The sequence below is a fragment of the Erpetoichthys calabaricus genome, chromosome 11 (assembly GCF_900747795.2).
Source record: "Erpetoichthys calabaricus chromosome 11, fErpCal1.3, whole genome shotgun sequence".
NCBI lineage: Eukaryota > Metazoa > Chordata > Cladistia > Polypteriformes > Polypteridae > Erpetoichthys > Erpetoichthys calabaricus.
The window spans coordinates 71,486,135-71,501,887 of record NC_041404.2 but is presented as its reverse complement, the minus strand read 5'-3'; the positions used below and the strand labels follow the sequence as shown (position 1 = coordinate 71,501,887).

At 37.4% G+C, this 15,753-nt stretch overlaps 1 protein-coding gene across 1 annotated transcript in view; it reads right to left on the bottom strand.

Annotated features, from left to right (window-relative positions):
- elk1 (ETS transcription factor ELK1) overlaps positions 1 to 15,753 on the bottom strand; it is a 179,488-nt gene that overhangs the window by 144,963 nt on the left and 18,772 nt on the right. The gene's annotated exons all lie outside the window — the stretch shown is intronic.

The window sequence follows — 15,753 nt, the reverse complement described above, 5'->3', positions numbered from 1 at the left end:
TGTCACCCTATGTTCCTCCCTCTTCTTAAAATACTTATTCACCACAGCCATGTCCATCCTTTTGGCAAAATCCACTATACTCTGAACTTCATTCCTCTCCTTGACACCATACCTGCCCATCACCTCCTCATCTCCACTGTTCCCTTCACCAACATGCCCACTGAAATCCGCTCCAATCACCACTTTCTGTCCCTTGGATACACTGTTCATTACTTCATCCAACTCACTCCAAAAATCTTCTTTCTCACCCATTGCACACCCAACTTGCGGTGTATATGCACTAACAACATTCATCATCACACCTCCAATTTCCAGCTTCATAATCATTACTCTTCCTGACACTTTCTTCACCTCCAAAACACTCTTGACATACTGTTCCTTCAGAATAATTCCTACCCCATTTCTCCTCCCATCCACACCATGATAGAACAATTTGAATCCACCTCCAATCCACATGGCCTTACTCCCCTTTCATTTAGTCTCTTGCATGCACAATATATCAACCTTCCTTCTCTCCATCATATCTGCTAACTCTCTCCCCTTACCAGTCATACTGCCAACATTCAAAGTTCCTAGCCTCAGTTCCACTCTCTTTACTTTCCTCCTCTCGTCCTGACTCCGGACAAATCAAGACTTAAAATTAGAATAAAAATCAACAGTCGGGTCAGTGTTCCTTCCACTCATAGACAAGCCCAGTAGAACTCCCTCTTTGTCTCCTCAGCTCACCTATTGCTCGCTCAGCTGGCAGTGACTTCAGCAGCTGCGGTCCTCACCAACCCGACTCCGGTCTTGGCTACCACAAGTGGCGTCGGCCAGACGGTTCAGGGCCAGCTGTCTTATCGCCTTCCTTTTCACTTGCTCCGGCATTCGTTGGATCCCTACAGAGGATGCCACCTTGATCACACCCACTCGAATACAACTACTCAGTGGAGACGGTCCACCACTAGAGCATCAATCCTTTGCTCCTTCGTTGGGCCAACAAAAGTGCTGCCTTTCCCCATACTTTCTGCTTGGTTGGCACTCTCTCTCCAACCTAACACTGCTCTCATGGCTCTGCTTCCATTCTGCCTTTCTCCGCTCCCCTTATACCAATACTGCTAATGGGGTACAGTGTATTGTGTACTGAATCTACAACCCTATTCCCAGCATTAGTGAAGTGAGGGGTGCTGTGTCCTATTGGAGTTCCATTCACAGAACACAAAGAAGATAAGAAAACAGTATACAATGCATAAATACTATATAATACATAAACATAACAATATTAACAAAACTTGCATAATAACAAAAAAAATGAAAAATGATTATCAAAAAAAAAACAAAAAAAAACAACACTGAAATATAAATCAGCTACGAAAATCTGGCCGTAATATAACAAAGTGGGTATGTTTTGTTTTTTTTTTAAATAATGTACAGCTTATGCCAAACATGCTGTTTAGACTGATGGGCAAAACGTTCAATTTTGGTCTCATCAGACAACAGTTTGTCACAAATTCTACCTGAGATATCATGTGCCTATTTTATTTAGCAGTGGCTTTCTCTTTGCCACTGTTCCATAAAACTGTGACTGGTGAAGCACCTGTGCAACAGTTGTATGCATAGTCTGACTAGTGAGAGCCATTGCACCTTCTAACTACTTCTTTAAATCTAAGCAGATTTACATCTGTGCCATATACATTCAATTTCACAATGATGAACTTAACTAGGCTCCAATGAATATTCAGTGGCTTCAGTATTTTATTGTACCATCCCCAGACGTGTGGTTTTTTAAATCACTATTTCACACAGTTGCTTAGAGTGTTCTTTTGTCTTCATTCTGTAGGTTAGTCCATGATACTTACACAACACAAATTGGACTTTCCAGGTACAGATGCATTTATACTGCAATCATCTGAAACCCCTTGTCTACAGCCAGATGATCTCCATTTGACTAATAATGTTAGTTCTAAAATGAACTTGCTGCATTATTGGTGATTTAGTGTGTTATATTAAAGGGGGAGCAGTAGTACCATTAGTGCCTCACAGTAACAGAACCAGGATTCGCTTCTTGGATCCTCTCTGAGTAAGTCTGCATAGGATCCCCATGTTTATGTGGGTTTTCTCCTGGTGCCCCAGATTCCTCCCACAGTCCAAAGACATGCAGATTAGGTGGACTGACATTGTTAAACTGGTCCTTGTGTGTGCATGTGTGAGTATATGAGTATGTTCACCCTGCAGTGGACTAACGGCCTGTCCAGGGACTGATGATGCCTTGTGCCCTATGCTTCCCGGGATAAGCTCCAGCCCCCTCTGCGACCCTACGCAGGATTAAACGGATATGGTATGGTGTATTAAATGTGGAGAATATTTACCCGATCAATTATTTTTGTGTTTAATATTTGTAACTAATTTTGACCATTTGCAGAGATATGTTTTCAATTTGACATTAAAGAATTATTTTACTTTGATCTGTTTTTTGTTTCTGTTGATCAAAGTAAAAAAAAAACAAATTTAATACACTATGATGCAATGTCATATAACAATAAAATGTGAGAACGTCCAAGGGGGTGAATACTTTTCGTAGGCACTATAGTACACTTAAATTCCTACTTGCATATATCCTCAGATTAGTGATAGTAATACAATACAAAGGTAAAATAGTTGTGTAGATATTACTATCTTCTCTGCAATCATTTACAAGAAAAGTTTTTGTTTTGTTTTTTTGGTTGTTGTAGTGAGTGATAGCTAGGCTGAAAAGACACACTTGCAGTTGCAACATCAGAGCCCTGTTTGCTCTGGTGAGCAGTAGGAGTTTCCGTTAGCTTAACTAGATAATCTGCTGCTTACTGACTCAAAGGCCAAGTTTGTGGCCAAACTCTCCATGTGAGGAAGTGAAACAGTGGGTGGCTAGGTCCTTAGAGATGTCTTACAATTGCCAGATCTTATGTATTTTAACTTGACTCAGTAGGGTGTCATGGTGACACAGTGATTACAATGTGTAATGTGTCATGTACTTAGGTATCCATTTATAAAACACCTTTTTCATGAAGAAGGTCAGAGTGAGCTGGAAAGGAAACTGAACTCCTGGAAGAAAATCCAAGGATAGTCAAGGAAAAGCATGAAATTTAAAAATAAAAATCAGTCCCACATTACTTTCAAAAATAAACATTACTATAAATTAAATCAGTATTTCATAGATTGCATTTAACATTGCATATATAGTAACTATTTCATAAAAAAGTTTGGACACCCCTGGCCAAATTACATGTTTTGTTGACACTGAGCAGGACAAAATTTGGCTGAATCTTAAAAAAAAACGCATCTGCCTTGTCACAAAATTGTGAAAGGTAAGGTGGCCCAATATGATATAATTAACCTATGCATGTCCTAAATGTGGAATATTTAGCTTTTCAAAGAATGGACATGATTATATTATTTCAAATAATATGCACGTTGTAGATGTGCAAGCATTGGGGTATTGTGGTTAGAGCTTTGCACTTTTAACTCTACGTTTGTGGGTTCGAGTCCTGATATTGACACTGTGTGACCAGGAGCAAGTCACTTCACCTGTCTGTGTGGCATGGTGCGGGATTGCTGGGCATAAGAAATGTAACCAGTAGTAACTAAATGTTATGCTGGATAAAAGCGTCAGTCATAAATGTAGAATATTTTGCCTTTAGAATAAGTAACTAGTTTGCAAAAACTGTGTGAAAAAATACAGTCGCGGGTTGCAAGCAAACATGTAGCTGGGAGTGAATAAAATGACGACCAAATACGTATCTAACTTCAGCCTTGTGATCATTAGACTCAATGGTAGATTCTGTTAAATAGTAATAATTACCACCAAGTCCTTTCGCAAAGCTATTGTGCTGAAAAAAATACTGCACTGTTTAAACCTAGATCAGTCTCCTGTCAGCTTCTCTTCACGCTCCAAGACTCTACCTGCCCTTGCGTTCCTGTTTCTTGTTCCTCCCATTTCCGCTGAAGATCACATGAACAACCAATATAGTTCGCATGCAGAACCGATATAGTTCATATACAAAGTTGCGATAGGGTGCGTATGCATAACCAGTATGCTTCGTACGAGAAACCGACATGGTACACACATACAACCAATAGAGTTTAGGCGCAAAACCGACATGTTACCCACATGAAACCAGTATAAGACATGCATGAAACCAATACAGTGCATACACAAATCCATTGTTAGACCGGCACAGGACGCAAGTCAATATAGTTCATACACAAACCGATAAGATGTGAGCCTCAACCAATGCAGTTCACTCACAAACCAATAAGAAACGTACTGGAACCAGTGATATACACACGCGAATCAATATAGTTCATATGCAAACCAGTGCTATGCATATACAAACGGATATAGTTCACACACAAACCGATAATATACGGATACAAACCAATATAGTTCATATGAATGAAACCAGTATTGTTCACACGCAAACAAATTAAGTATGCATGCAAACAGATAGTAAATATTCATAAACCAATAGTGTTTACACGTAAACCAATAGTTTTCAGACAAAAATATATGATTTTTGGCCTGTTGGACCCCTCAAACATTTCTGTGTAAGTATAGCAGCACAGTAGAGCAGTGTGCCACAACATTTTTTGCCTAAACCTGCCTGCAGGTCCCTTGCAGTCATATGGTTTGGGCTTGCTTTGCCTTTCCGCACAGTATACAAGTTGTTCTGTCAGTTTTCTAGGTATTCCAGATTTTGTCGTGACGTCCGCAGTTCCCTTTAGCTGTCAATTTCAGTGACATTTCAGACTGTGGAAATTGCTAGCTAGAAGTACTTTGATATCTTTTTAGCCTTCCTCTGTTTTGTAAGGAATAAATTAGTTTAATTTTCAGATTTTCAGTTATTTTCTTAAAAGAGCTCATGGCTGTTGAGTGTTTTAGAGCCAATTAATTATTTGGCTCTGGAAGTGTCATCAGAGGACGATTCCCAATGACAATTCTTGACCACACTAACACCTAACAAGCTAAGGTAGACCTAATGACCGAAAAGCACTGAGACCTTACACCTAAAAGGGTGTCCAAACATTTTGCAAATACCAACTGTTATTGTTTTATTTTATTGTCCTTACTTTTTAGTTCAACAAATAAATCATGCCTCTACATTCATACTTTCATATAAATACAATTATTTTAGCTTTTTTGTTGTCAATGTTACATTTACTATTTTTTACTTCAAATGTCAACAAAAAATGCAATTTGACCAAGGGTATCCACATTTTTACATGGAACTGAAAAAGTTATACAGTATATATTTACAGCATTTTTTAATTCACAGAATTACCGGTGAATAAACTTGGACCTCTAGTTGTGGTATTTAATCAGATCTGTATTAAACTGCACTCTAAACACCAAACTTTACTTATTAACAATTTCATACATTCTTTCTGAAACTCTCTCTAGTTATACACTACCTTTTACACATTACAGCATTGAAATAATATTAATGGGTATTTTCATATCTTGGGGCCTCCTAACATTTTACATTTAACCTACTTAGTAAACTGTACAGAGGTTGACAGAGGAGATTAGACAGGAGTCCCTGTGGATTATGATGTTTGCGGACGACATTGTGATCTGTAGCGAAAGTAGGGAGCAATTCGAGGAGACCCTGGAGAGGTGGAGATATGCTCTAGAGAGGAGGGGAATGAAAGTCAGTAGGACAAAGACAGAATACATGTGGTGTGAATGAGAGGGGGGGTCAGAGGAATGGTGAGGATGCAGGGGGTAGAGCTGGCAAAGGTGGAGGAGTTTAAATACTTGGGATCAACAGTACAGAGTAATGGGAAGTGTGAAAGAGAGGTGAAGAAGACAATGGAGGCAGGGTGCAGTATGTGGAGAAGAGTGTCAGGAGTGATTTGTGACAGATGGGTATCAACAAAAGTGAAAGGGAAGGTCTACAAGATGGTAGTGAGACCAGCTATGTTATATGGTTTGGAAATGGTGGCACTGACCAAAAAGCAGTGGACAGAGCTGGTGGTGACAGAGTTAAAGATGTTAAGATTTGCATTGGGTGTGATGAGGATGGACAGGATTAGAAATGAGTACATTAGAGGGTCAGCTCAGGTTCGATGGTTTTTAGACAAAGCCAGACAGGTGAGATTGCATTGCTTTGGACAAGTGCAGAGGAGAGATGCTGGATATATTAGGAGAAAGATGTTAGGGATTGAGCTGCCAAGCAATAGGAAAAGAGGACGGCCTAAGAGGAGGTCTACGGATGTGGTGAGAAAGGACATGCAGGTGGTGTGTGTTACAGAACAAGATGCAGAGGACAGGAAGATATGAAAATGGATGATCTAATGGGGTGACCCCTAACGAGAGTAGTCAAAAGAAGAAGCAGCTGTACAGAGGAGATGCAATGAAGCCTTTGGAGGCCCAAGTAGGCAATGCCAAATATGTATCATTCCTTGAGCTCTTGAGAATCATTATTTTTTGCATTGCCTTTAATTGTATAACGTCACAGAAGATTAACAGGAGTACAGTTCTAACTGAAAACAGAATTACTACGATATCTGAACAAAGACCCCTGCAGCATATTTAAATAGAATTCAGTACAGCTCATACATCTACTTGGTGTCATCTGCAAAAATGAAAGGTTTAAGAAAGATATTGCAGTAAATTCAATAGGAGACATTCAAAGCCATATACAATGAATACAATTTTCCATTGTTTTGGAACAATTTTTGTAATGTGTACCAGAAAATACCCCACTAATTCTGTGTAGCTATATTTATCCAAAACTGAATTTGAAGCAATAATGTAAAATTTATTGAATTAATCAAATAGCCAGACCTGGTCTCTTAAGTAGACAATGGATCATTAAATTTTACATGTGCATTGTAATGGACGGCATAAATGGAATGGCATTCCAGCCAGGACTGAAAAAGATCTTTACCTGGTCAGGATAACAGTGCAATGGAAGGTCAGGAGGAATAAAATATTTTCTTCCTCAGTACATTACAAGGCAGCATCCTTGGTTAGGATTTCCACAGAGACACCACAGGGCATTCTAGGACCCATAGTACCATGGGGAAGCTCTGTTGGGTTCCAATGGGGGCTGCCAGGGGGAGCTGCCTGGATTCACAATCCCTAGTTTCAGGAACTTGCATTCGACCCAGAAGTGCTTCCAACAGGCTATGACCTAGAACTGGAAGTACTCCGGGGTCCAAGATAAAAGGAGCTGCTCGACCTTAACCAGGTGAGTTGTAATTGGGTGTGGAGGATGAACAAAGCTCGCCTGAGAGGTGTGGAGAAGAAAAGAGGGAGAAGAATTGTATTGTGTTTATGTCACTTTTGAAGCCTTTTGGAAAGGTACTTGTGAAAATAAATTTTTTATTCAAACTGGGACTTGTGTCTGTGTGGTTGTGTCTGGGGTTTGAAGTGCTGCAACACCTCCTGGTGGCCACAGCATATACAGTATAATTACTTTAAATTTACTTTGTAATTTTAACAACACCTCTTTTCGTAATTTATACATATAGTATTAGAAAATTGTTTGTTCAAAATGAGAAGCATATATTGTGAGATTGCACAAAATGTTTAATTTATTATTGGATACAAAAATTATAAACATTCTAGTGGTTGCTTGAATTAAACATAGTATTCTGCCTGGGTGGAGGAAGGCAGATTTAATTTATTTAAGGGATCAGAAGACAAACTAAGACAACAGATGGCTGTGTTGTCAGTAAAGAAAGAAGAGGTTCAAAATTGCAAATCAGAAATAAATACCAAAACCAAAAGACTACATAAACTCATAGTGGCAATTTCTTGCTAAATTTGTAACCTATATATTCAGAACAACAAAAACATTTTCTTTTTAACTCACCTTAATCACAGATAGCACAAAGCCTGCAGCACTAGCTTTTGAAGAGCTGTGCTCATATCACCCTCAGAAGCATGCCCCAGCAAGCGCACATAGCATCACAGAAACAGGACCAAAAAACAGCAGCATCCACGAAAAACAAAATGACAATAGATAAGACAAAAACAATATGATAAATGTCTAGGAACATTAACTGGCCAAACTAAACATATAGTGTGAAAACTTACAGTATGTTCAAAACTTTAAAAAAATATAACACCAAAATTAAAATGCATTTGATATAAATAAAAATATTATTTAAATTTGAATTAAAATGCATAGTTATTCATTTGTGAATCTGGATTACGAATAATATTCCACTATAAAGATGATGATGATTGAGAAATTGGCTTTGTCTACAATTAAAACCATGTTTTGATAACTTGTAAAGGTAAAGAATGTCCCGAAACTACAATACCTTTATCCATTACAGACAAATCACGTATCAGAATAATTTTAATTACTGTTCCATAGTAATTGTATAAATTCATGGTTGAAACTGTACATAACACAAATAAAACTTCTGGTTTTGGAAAAGTAATAACTTTAAGCTGTCTAACAGAAAAACAAAATCATTGTAATAAGTGAAAATTATGTCTAATCATGTGTACCTGATTTTATAAACAATGGAAAGAGTTTAAAGACATTCAGAACAACATCTAATTTAAAACTAGTTTTGCTGTATTTGGTGGCATAAAGTGCTGACTTTAGAAGCCCTATACAGTATAAGTACACCTCAAAATCATTGCTTGGTTTCATTCTGTTGCCTCTCTCTCTTTGAATTTTTGTTCCCTACACACTCATTACTTCTCATATCTTAATGTTCTGATCTTTCTTTCATTTCCTACTTTTAACCCTAAGGTTTCAACCCATGTCTCTAACTACTTCTTTGCCATGACACTGGGGTTAAAAGAACATCATCTTAAATTTAATTTATTTAAGACTTTGCTACATGTGCAAGTAAAAATACTTTGTACATGTGACAACTACTACCACTACCATCTACCTCCTACCTCTATCTATCAGACCACTTAATCCAAAGCACTACAATTTAAGTGTTACGGTCTGTTTTGCTTCACTTCTATACAAATCTTGCACTGTGCATTCTCCAGTAGTTTCTTACCACTACTAGATTCCAGTACAAAATTATTCTCTTAACCTATAGGTGCTTTCATGGCTCATCCCCTACTGGTTTCAGTCTCTGTTTCTCAATACATTGCTCTAAGAAGGTCACTAGTTATCTTTGGCATGCTTTCAGGCTCTCTCTCTTCTCAAAACATGAGCTAAACTCTCAGTTTTTTGTTCCCGAGCTGTGGGATGAGCTTCCCATGACTATCCAAGTTGCTAGGGGTACCAGAGGCTGCTATTGAATGGTTTTCTTTTTTCAGTAAACAGTGGATACTTACTTTCCTTTGGCAACTTCACTTCTCTCTTTGAAGTAATAAACCCAGGCAATCCTCAGGGTTCAGTTTAGTCCCAATATACGAGTGTATGTTAAAATGTATGAGGTATTTAGTGTAGTTATTGAACAATTTTAGCAGTATAATTTGTATGCTAGTGATGCACAAATACTGAATATATCTTTAAAAATCAAGTACAACATACCAACTAAACCATGTATAACATACTCTATAAAAGGTTTTTTCGCTTAAAGACATTTCCTAAAGTTCAATCAGTTGTAAAAAGTTTGGGGTATAGATGAAGCTACTGAAATCCCTGTACATCATAACATTTAGTTCAGCTGTGGTATGTTCTTGTCTTCTTAAAGAACTATACTTTACAGTGCCTTACAAAAGTATTCAACCCCTTTACTGTTTGTCACATTACAACCTTGAATTAAAATGTATTTTGGGGGGGGGGGTGTTAACACCATTTGATTTACACAACATGCCTACCACTTTGAAGGGACAAAATATTTTTTACTGTGACACAAACAATAATTAAGACAAAAAAAAAACAGAAATGAATGTGCATAGGTGCTCACTCCCCCAAATAAATACTTTCTTGAGCCATCTTTTACTGCAATTACAGCTGCAAGTCTCTTGGGGGATCTCTCTATTAGCTTAGCATGTGTAGTCACTGAGATTTTTGACTGTTCCTCAAAGCAAAAATACTGTAATTCCTTCAAGTTAGATGGACTGCATTAGTGTGCAGCAATCTTCAAGTCATGCTACAGATTCTCAATTAGATTATGGCCTGGGTTTTAACTAGCCATGCTGAGACATTTAAATGCTTCCCCTTAAATAATTCCAGTGATTAGCAGTATGTTTAGGGTCATTGCCCTGCTGGAAGGTGAACCTTCGTCCCAGTCTCAAATCTCTGGCAGACAAAAACAGGTTTTCCTCCGGAACTGCCCTGTATTTAGTGCCATCCATCTATCCTTCAATCCTGACCAGACTTCCTGTCTCTGCCGATAAAAAATTTGAATGGAATGGCGTTCTTGGGGTGATGGGAAGTGTTGGGTTTGCACCACACATGGTGTTTCCCATGTTGGCCAAAAAGTTCAATTTTTAGTTTCATCTGACCAGAGAACCTTTTTCCATGTGTTTGGGGAGTTCACCACATGCTGTTGGGCCAACTCTTACTTTTTTCTTTAAGAACTGTCTTTTTCAGGCCACTCTTTAATAAAGCTTAAAGGGGTGCTATGGACAGATACTCCCATCTCTGCTGTGCATCTCTGCAGCTCCTGCACAGTTATACTTGGTGTTTTTGTTGTATCGCTGATTAATGCCCTCCTTACCTAGTCTGTGAATTTTTGTGGACAGACTTCTCTTGTCATATTTGTAGTGGTGTCATATTCTTTCCATTTTGTTGTGATGGATTTAATGGTGGTCCATGGGATGTTGAAAGTTTGTGATATTTTTTATAATCCAAACCTTATCTATACTTCTCCACAACTTTGTCTTTGACCTGCACGGAGTGTTCTTGGTCTTCATGTTTCTTGCTTAGTGGTGTTGTAAAGTCAGAGGCCTTTCAGAACAGGCCTATTTATACAGACATCATGTGACAGACTATGTGACACTACTTTCACTGCACACAGGTAGGCCATAATCAACTAATTATGTGACTACTGAAGTTAAGTGGTTGGATTTGATCTTACTTACAGGTTTCGTATCAAAGGGAATGAATATATATGCACTCACAACATTTCAGTTTTTATTTGTTTCTTTTTTAAATATATAGAAGGCATTTTATTTTCATTTCAATTCAATAATTTGGACTATATTGTTAAGTCCATTACAAAAAAATCCAAGTAAAAATTCATTTTAATTCTACATTGTAATGTGACCAAACAAGGCAAACACCAAAGGGGAGGAATATTTTCGCAAGACGCCATATACATTTTTTTTTTTTTTTATTTTTTTATCAATCTGCTGTTCTGTATAACATGAAACCACTGCACTGGCCATTACATGAATGGTACAATATCACTGCATGTAGAAACAGGTAGGTGAGCTTAAGTAATTACTGCATGTATGTTATATAGTAGTTTTCAGAATGTACCAATTCATGATATTTGATAAAAGTACATACAGTATGACTAAAATACAAAGCAATATAAAGGAAACACTGTAAATTAAATACATGAAATACTAGAGAGTGCAAAAGTTTAATTTGAAATATTACATAATTACCCCCATTCACATTCAAACATCAACAACTGATTTGTGTTCTCTATATTTTACAGTAACAAATGTAAAATTTTCCTAGTGAGCATGTAAAATGTGTTTCTTAAGTGCTCTGTCGTTACATACATTAACAAAAAGGAGCTTGGTCATTTTACATAACAAGATTTCTTAAAGTAAGCTAAATAATCATAAATACAAGTTGTACGATAAGTCAATAATTCTTACAATAAGGGAAATAACTTTAATTTAATGTCATGATATAAATACTTTTCACTTGCTTAGATTTCATTTTTGCAGTGTACACATGACTTTTATATTCCAAATGATGAAATGAAGGAAAATAAACACAAGATTTCAAAAATAAAACACTGCCTCTTTATAATAATCAAATGTGTACAACTGACGTGCTAACACTATGTAGAAGTGACAACACTATTTATACACAGTTTCCCCATTTCAGGGTATCATAATGTTTGGAACAATTGGTGTCACAGGTATTTTTGATTAATCAGGTGTGTTTCTTTGCTTTATTAGTGTGGGCCTAAGATACTTACGCTTGCTTCTACCTTTTAGAGTCTGTAGTAGCCATTGTTCAACATGAGAACAAGAGCTGTGCCAATGAAAGTCAAAGAAGCCATGAAGCTAAAAAGCAAGAATAAAACCATTTGAGACACTGGTAAAATTTTGGGATTACCAAAATTAACTGTCTGGAATATCATTAAGAAGAAAGAATGCAATGTTGAGTTCAGTAATCACAAAGGGGCTGGAAGGCCAAGGAAGATCTCCACTGTTGAGGACAGAAGAATTCTCACAGTGGTAAAGAAAAAGCCCCAAACACCTTTTCAACAGATCAGAAACAGTCTTCAGGAGGCAGATGAGCATGTGTCAGAGACTACTATCTGCAGAAGACTTCATGCACAGAAATACAGAGGCCACACTACTTGATGGAAACCACGAGTTAGCCACAAAAACAGGATGGCCAGATTACCGTTTGCGAAAAAGCACTTAAAAGAGCCTGCAGAATTCTGGAAAAAAAGTCTTGTGGATAGACAAGACAAAGATGAACTTGTAAGAGTGAAGGCAAGAACAAAGTGTGGAGACGAAAAGGAATTGCCCAAGATCCCAAGCATACCACCTCATCTGTTAAACATGGTGGTGGGGGGTGTTATGGCTTGGGCATGTATGGCTGCCACATGTACTGGTACACTGACTCTTATTGATGATGTAACTGCTAATAGCAGCTGCACAATGAATTCTGAGGTGTACAGAAAGTTCTTATCTGCTCAAGTTCTAGTAAATACCTCCAAATGCATTGGATGGTGCCTCATCCTACAACAAAATAATGATCCCAAACATACTGTAAAGGCAACACAGGGGTTTTTCAGTGCTAAAAAATGGAAAATGTTTTGAATGGCCAAGCCAGTCACCTGATTTAAATCGAGATGAGCATGCCTTCCATAGGTTTAAGAGAAAACGTAAGTGTAAAACCCCCAAAACAAGCAGGAGCTAAAGATGGCTACATTAGAGACTTGGTAAAGCATCTCCAGAGAAGATACTCAGCACCTGGTAATGTCTATCAATCACAGACTTCACAGTTATTGCATGCAAGGGATATGCAACAAAGTACTAAATATCACTGCTTTAATATATCTGCCATTGTGGAGGGCAAGGTATATATAAATAGTTTTTTCCATTCTGATTTATACTGATCAAGAAATGTAAAGTATACTTCTCTTTATTTTAATTGTTTTTGGTTATTAAACTGTAACCAAATGACCAGCTGGATTCCACAGTTTTGGAAGGTAAAATTTACCTTGTCCTTATGTTACTTTGTTACCAGAGACTATGAACGCATTAGAAAGAAGCTCTTACTAATTAAAGGGAAATAAGTAGCAATGATAGAGGCAGCCTATTAGAGTTTATAATGTCCCTAATTGTTGCACTGTCAACATTTATAGAAAGCAGCATTTGTAAAAATATATTACGCTTTATGCTCTTTCATAACAAAAAAAAAACAAGTACGAACAGAGGAATACAATATATAGTTGAGTTATAGGGACATTTAAGATGAATTTAACACTTTTTTAATCCCCAACTCTCTAAAAGGATTTGGGCTGAAGTAAATATAAAAGAAGTTTAGAAAATATCATTACACAGGTTTTGACATATGGCATGATTCATTATATGTCAGTAATTTCCTAGAGTTTCTATTATCTCAGTTTCACAATTAAGTTTATTAATCTCATACACAAATAGAAAACCTCTTTATTTTCTTAACACTGGTCACAATATTATATCAAACAACTTAGATTAAAAATTGAACAAAAAATTAAACATCAGAATCTTTCTTTTAATTATTTGAACTAAAAACTATTACAATCATGACTTTGATTTGCAAAGTAGGAAAAACATTCATTTACAGTTGTGCTTCAAAGTTTGTGAACCCTTTAGAAGTTTCTATAGTTCTGCATAAATATGACCTAAGACATCATCAGATATTCACTCAAGTCCTAAAAGTAGATAAAGAGAAACCAGTTAAACAAATGAGACAAAAATATTATACTTGGTCATTTATTTATTGAAGAAAATAATCGAATATTACATATTTGTGAGTGGCAAAAGTATGTGAACCTCTAGGATTAGCAGTTAGTTTGAAGGTGAAATTAGAGTCAGGTGTTTTCAATCAATGGGATGACAATCAGGTGTGAGTGGGCACCCTGTGTTACTTAAAGAACAGGGATCTATCAAAGTCTGCTCTTCACAACACATGTTTGTGGAAGTGTATCATGGCACAAACAAAGGAGATTTCTGAGGACCTCAGAAAAAGAGTTGTTGATGCTCATCAGGCTGGAAAAGGTTACAAAACCATCTCTAAAGAGTTTGGATTCCACCAATCCACAGTCGGAGAGATTGTGTACAAATGGAGGAAATTCAAGACCATTGTTACCCTCCCCAGGAGTGGTCGACCAACAAAGATCACTCCAAGAGCAAGGCATGTAATAGTCGGCGAGGTCACAAAGGACCCCAGGGTAACTTCTAAGCAACTGAAGGCCTCTCTCACATTGGCTAATGTTCATGTTCATGAGTCTACCATCAGGAGAACATTGAACAACAATGGTGTGCATGGCAAGGTTGCAAGGAGAAAGCCACTGCTCTCCAAAACAAACATTGCTGCTCGTCTGCAGTTTGCTAAAGATCATGTGGACAAACCAGAAGGCTACTGGAAGAATGTTTTGTGGACGGATGAGATCAAAATAGAATTTTTTGGTTTAAATGAAAAGCGTTACGTTTGGAGAAAGGAAAACACTGCATTCCAGCATAAGAACCTTATCCCATCTGTGAAACATGGTGGTGGTAGTATCATGGTTTGGGCCTGTTTTGCTGCACCTGGGCCAGCACGGCTTGCCTTCATTGATGGAACAATGAATTCTGAATTATATCAGAGAATTCTAAAGGAAAACGTCAGGACATCTGTCCATGAACAGAATCTCAAGAGAAGGTGGGTCATGCAGCAAGACAACGACCCTAAGCACACACGTCATTCAATCAAAGAATGGTTAAAGAATAAAGTTAATGTTTTGGAATGGCCAAGTCAAAGTCCTGACCTTAATCCAATCGAAATGTTGTGGAAGGACCTGAAGCAAGCATTTAATGTGAGGAAACCCACCAACATCCCAGAGTTGAAGCTGTTCTGTACGGAGGAATAGGCTAAAATTCCTCCAAGCTGGTGTGCAGGACTGATCAACAGTTACTGGAAATGTTTAGTTGCAGTTATTGCTGCAAAGGGGGGTCATACAAGATACTGAAAGCAAAGGTTCACATACTTTTGCCACTCACAAATGGCAATATTCAATCATTTTCCTTAATAAATACATGACCAAGTATAATATTTTTGTCTCATTTGTTTAACTGGTTCCTCTTTATCTACTTTTAGGACTTGAGTGAAAATCTGATGATGTTTTACGTCATATTTATGCAGAGATATACTGTATTGCATCTACTAATATTGTGAAAAAGGATCTTGTTGACAGTAAAAAGATGAAACTGAATCTTCATCTGAAATGATCAACTGTGATCATCATTATTTATAGAAAAAAGAATTATAGTAGGCATGATGGGAAACACAATGTAATTTAATAAGGGTGGCAAGGTGGCGCAGTGGTAGCACTGCTGCTTCATAACAAAGAGGCCAGGGTTCATGTTCTGGGTCCTCCTTCTGTGGAGTTTGTCTGTTCTCCCCATGTCCATAT